Source organism: Hemicordylus capensis, chromosome 1 (genome assembly GCF_027244095.1).
Source record: "Hemicordylus capensis ecotype Gifberg chromosome 1, rHemCap1.1.pri, whole genome shotgun sequence".
In the NCBI taxonomy this organism is placed as follows: Eukaryota; Metazoa; Chordata; class Lepidosauria; order Squamata; family Cordylidae; genus Hemicordylus; species Hemicordylus capensis.
Window position 1 is genome coordinate 25,200,244 of NC_069657.1, and position 6,058 is coordinate 25,206,301.

Consider the following 6,058-nt stretch of genomic DNA (forward strand, 5'->3'; position numbering starts at 1 on the left):
CCCCCAGACTCTGAAATGCTCTCCCAGTGGCCATTCGTTCCTCGGACTCCATCACGGCTTTTAGAAAGCTTGTAAGATTTGGCTTTTTACCCAGGCTTTTACATAATCGTTTTTACTGCTGCTTCTGGGTGTTTTTATTTGTTGTATTGTTTTATGCCTGTTTTTATATGTTTTTATACTTTTAGCATGATGTTTTTATTGTGTTTTTATTGTATGTTTTTAACTTTTGTAAACCGCCTTGGGGCTATCTTTTAACGAAAGGCGGTATAAAAATGCAAAAATAAATAAATTAATAAAAATAAATAAATCTGGAACTTTAAGCTAAATGTGCCTTAGAATAGTCTGTTTTTAAACATATTTGTATTGCTTTTCCATTAGGACCACCTAGTAACTTAGTTTATCGCTCTTATTATTTTTCTTTCAATAAATTCCTTTTTGTCAATTAAAACCTCTCGCTCAAGCTGATTTTCTTGAGTTCATACCCTTGCACAAATTAAGGCTGATTGGAACTGTCTCCTCTTTTGAGCTAAATTCCCCACATCCACCCGAACTGAGGGTGTCGACCAATCATCCCAAAGGCCGTTCCATCAAAACCCCTCAACACACCCTTGCTTGTGTCCTTGTGGGCATCATGTGCATGCTGGCACTACTTGGGGGTACTTGGGACACACACCGCCCAAGCAGGAAGCTGCATGGGGCACCGGAGAGCAGGTAACAACCTGCTCTCCACTTTCTGAAAACTCCCGTTCCCCGCTCTCAAATGGCGCTTGAACCGCAGCTCATGCACAGCTCTAATTTTAAGCAGAGCACAATAATTCAATAATGGCAACTGCAAGGTACAAAGTCTAACTCTTAAAAGATCTCTATCAGTGTTCTCTCTAATTTCTTTCATTTGTGTGCGGAATGAGTTTTGTTCTGGGCAGCAGTATCAAGGCAGTGTGTGCACACCTGCATTCAGAGTGGGGCCTTCCTGATTCAACCTGAGAAGGATCTAAAATTAACTGAGTGGACAGCAAAAAACATGTGAGTACGCGCACGTGCGCATGCCTTAGAGGGAACACTGGTTGCTATGGTTTTAAATATTTTTCTGTTATGTGAAGTCACTTGACCTCCACTCACTGACTGAGGCATTAAAATTCTTATAGTGCATGAGTCACCTGAGGTGGTCATGTCATCTTGTGTGTGTGGGGGGGTGCTCAGTGCAATTGTCAAAAATTTCAATGTTTGTCATGAATCCACTCTCATTTGCTACCAGAGAATCTACTCTCAGAACACCTCAGAAACAACAAAACCCAGTGCTTTTGGGTTTGGGGGTGGTTGGCACCCCATGTGCACGACACCACCACTCGCTCTGGGCCACCCTGGTGCCCCACAAGTGGAGTTATAGGGCTGCTGAAATCCCCATTATTCCCTATGGGGGAAAGCTTAAAGTTGCGCAAAATTTAGAAATTCTTTAAAAATCACCCCTTTCACCAATTTTTTTGAAATCTAGGTGGTAGCAGGCATCCATTGGGGCACTACCACTTGACCCACTCTTCTGCCCCCAAAACCCCTTTTCTGCCCCAAAGACCTGCCATCTTCAAAAATTCTTTTAAAAGCACCCCTTTGCCCAATTCCTTTGAAATCTGGGTGGTAGCTTCCTTGCACCCACTCGGCACTACCACTCACCACAACCTACTCAGCGCCACCCTGGTGCCACCCTGCTGGGGAGTTATAACTAAGGCTGCTGAAAACTCCATTATTCCCTATGGGGAAAAGCTTAAAGACAAATGAACTTCAAAAATTCTTTAAAAATCACCCCTTTACCAAATTTCTTTGAAATATGGATGGTAGCTTCCAACCATTGGGCACTACCACCCAACCCACTTTGGAGGCCTGAATCTCTGAATTTTTCAGGTCCAAATTGGGGGTGATTTGTTTTGTATCCGAATCTGTGTAACTGAGGACAGGGGTGATTTGTTTTGTCTACAAATCATCTGAACCAGCCAGATTTGGTTACAAATCATTTTGTACCCAAATCATTTCACACATCCCTAATTTTTACCTCTATCCCCTGACACCTGGGACATGATCTCTGCCTCATAACAATAGTCACCACACATCACAGGACATGCCAGAGCAGAGATGGGAGAGAATGTTGGCTAATGGGAATTCTAAACCTGTCTCAGACTGCAAGTAGAGAAATTTGCAGCAACAACGAGGAACATAGCGCAGATAATGAGGAAAGAAAATCGACATAACCATATGTGTCTTCTTATGCAGCTTCCTCTTTCACACAGTTCAAAGATATTCAGGTTATGCATGCATCTTGTAAGCTTTATTTAGTATACTTATGTAGTGATCAGACTCCCCTCCCCCTAAAGAGTTAATAGGGAGTGAACCCTTGTCTTGACTGACATGCTGGTGAGCTCAAGGGCAGCCAATCAGTACACAAGGTGGGTGGGACTTAGAGAGTGTTTGCTGGGAATTCTGGGAACAAGGGTAGTCTTTGTTGGAGAGAAACGGGTGTGGAAAGGCTTAGTGAGGGGCAATGGAGTTTTGCTCCCTCGTGGTTGAAGCCAGCATGGAGGTTTCTCACATGGAATAACTGTAGATGCTTGAAAGAAAGGATTGCAGGAAGCTTGATTCTCACCAGGGATGTGGGTGAGTTCAAGGAAAAGGGAATTCAGCATAGGGAACAATTTGTTTAGTCAGACTGTGCATTAGGAACTTGTATTTCTTTGTGTGCGTGTACTTTTGAATATTCCTGATACTGTTCTATTATTGTTTACCTGCAACGTAAACACTAGCCTGTGCCCATTCTACCTAGGGTGTTGCAAAAGACTCTATAAACATTTAAGCATGCCTAAGATGACCTATTTTTGTAACCTACTAAGTATTTTGGAGTGTATCTAAGAAAGCTAGAAGCTTCAGATGGAAGCAGTCTGTAGTAATTGAATAAAACTGTTCTATTGCTCTTTTCTTTTTACAAGCCTCTCTGAGTTGGTTTCAGAGAAACTCAGGAAAGGGAGGGGGAAGAAAAGGGGAGTTCTCTGATGCAAAAGTATCCTCAAACGCTCAGCAGCTATCAGTTTTGTCATCACGTGTAAGCCTACACCTGGAAGGTTTTTGTATTTATCCAATAGCAAAGTAAAGAGAGTTTTCCCTGGAATTCCACCTCATACCCAGGGAGGTTCAAGCTCTGTCGATAATAGGGGTGGTGGCAGCATTTTAATTCTACTGGAAATATAGTTTAGGAAAAGCCTAGCCAGGCAGCTCGCCAGGGATGATTCAGCATTTTCCCATTCACTGAGCTGCTCTGAGACAAAGGCTTTAATCTGTTACACTTTATATTCTTTATTCTTTCACCCTGCCCATTTCACTGAGCAGTGGAAGTGATTGTTCAGCCTTTAACAGACTCAGTTTCTTTTTGGAAGAGAGTACATGAGAGATTCCTGGTATCTGTTGTAATAACTTTTTTATTTACAAATATATGTTGCCTTGGATGCTGAATGATAGAAAGACAGGGTACAAATGCCTAGATCAAAACATACAAAACTATACTGGTTGAACAGGTAGCAAAGACACCCTTATTTTCACCAGGTATGTTTCTTCCTGGTCCTTGGAGATTATACCACTGGAGAATGGTTGGCTGTCACTAATACCACTGGAGAATGGTTGGCTGTCACAAATGTGACTCATCATTTATTCTGGACTGTTGAAAAATCAAATTGTCTGTAAACATTTCAGGTCAAAACAGATTTGTAGCCACAGCTTGGCATTCACACAAATGAGAGCTTGCTAAAGGTCAAGGCTAATTTTTCTACACCTCCTCTCCCAGTTGATGCAGAGTCATGGGGAACTGGCGAATGGTGCTTGGAGGGGGTGAGCCAATTACCCTTTCCTTTTAAGATAACATAGGCATACGAAAACAACAAATATTTATATACCGCTTTTCAACAAAAGTTCCCAAAGTGATTTACATACATACATACAAATAAATAAAGGGCTCCCTGTCCCCAAAGGGCTCACAATCTAAAAGAAAAGAAAAGAAACCTAAGATATACACCAGCAACAGCCTTTAGGGATTCTGTGCTGGGGATCAACAGGGCCAGTTGCTCTCCCTCTGCTAAATAAAGAGAATCATTCACCACTTTAAAAAGGTGCCTCTTTTCTCAGTTAGCAGGTGATAAACATATGACAGAAAATGCTCCCAACAGTAATGGTGAAATGTCAACTGAAACCAGGAGCAGAGCTATAATTGGGCAGATGGGTTCAAAGAACCCAAGCCACCCAGCTCCCAAGAGCCACCAGGCTGGCCCCTGGCTATTTTCGTCAGTCTCTCCCTCGCCTGGAATGAAGGATAGAACAAAGAAAACACCCAGCTGCTTCCTTTTTGGCTGCCCTAGGGCCATTAGGCCCTTCTGAGTGCTGACCATACCCCCTGCATGACCTCACATGCTGGAAGCACAGCACAGTGCACGTGAGAGGCCACAGGGGAGAGGGGCGAACAAGAGCCCTACTCTTTCCCCAGCTATGCATCTGACTGAAACATTAACAAACGAACCCACCCATCGTCAGCATAACCTCAAATTTAGATATAGGCCAGGGGTTCTTAACCCCTGGGGATCCCTGGAGTAGGTCTAGGAGGTCCATGAAAAATTAAATATATAAAGTTAGCTCCCCAAAACATCACTTATTGTCAAACATCACTTATAGCTAGATATTTCTCCTGAATTTTAATTATAAAATTATATTTTATAGAATCATAAACAAGGTGGGGGCTCATGGGCACTTCCTTCATAGCCTGGCGGGGTCCTTAGGTGCAACAAGGTTAAAAACTCCTGATTTAAATAGTCAAGGCAGCAGCCAACCAGGAACACTGAGTGAAGACTGGATGGCAGGAGGACTTTTAGAACTAGTTATGCAATCTGAAGAAACACCCAGAGGCACATACACAGACTGATCCTAACTGTGCTTTTATGACAGGACACAAAGGAATAAACACCCACAAACACCCAGAATTTATGCAGCCTTAATTTAACCACTGGGAAGAAGGGCAATTCAGATAAACAGATCCACCATACTCCAGGAAGATCTCCAGCAAAGGATCTCCCAACCAAGCACCACAATCACACTCTTTTGTCCTTCCTGAACAGTCAGTTCGGGATCCTGTTGAAATTTCTGGATCTCCCAAGAGAACAATTAGGTTGGTGACAACTTAGAGCTGAGCTCTCTCTAGCCAAAACTGGTGCTTTTGGAGCAGAGTTAGAAGACACACACAAGCATTTGTGGGAAAGGGGCTGTGTGCGTGAACCAGGGGATCCCACTGTATTCCAGAAAAAACAAAAAAGCAAAGCTAGAATGTTTTTTCTTTCTGGCCAAGGAGAACAACAAGGGGTGATATAGTGCCCTCCCAACCCAAGACTGGTGGGGCAGGGGAGGGGGAGAGAAAAATATTTAATCTTCCCATCTTCCTGACAGTAGTCAAGACTTAGGAGACTGCAAAAATGCCAACACTAAAATGGACAAGAAGAAGAGGAGGAGGGGGAAGAAGGTGACATACACAAAGAATCCAAGGGAAGGAAGAGAAGGTTGTGTTGACAGAAGGATTTATGGCATTATGCATGAAAAATTTAAGGAATAGTGGAGGTAGGGAAGGAGGAAGGACCTCTGTAAGAGGAATAAAGAGAAAAGAAAGGAGGGAAGGGTGAAGGGACTGAAAGGAGAAAGGGACAAAGGTATTCAAAGGAGAGAAGGGAAAGGAAGCCCCTGGGGCTTCTGAAAGGAAAGGTGGATTAAAAGGATGGATGGAGAGTCAAACAGAAATAAATGTATATTCACCTTGACCTAGCTGGGTAGGAAAGCACAGAGAGATGAGGGACTGGTTTTACTGCCTTCAGGAAAAGAGCTGCAAAATAATCCAAATGCCAGGGGAGCACCCCTGAACTGGGCTCAGAATCCCATCACAAGATCTAATAGAATTTTGGACTTCTTTGAAAACACACCCACTCCCAGCTTCAATTGTAAGTTTCACATTCACACCAAATGGCTAGTGAAATGAAACATATTAGCTCTT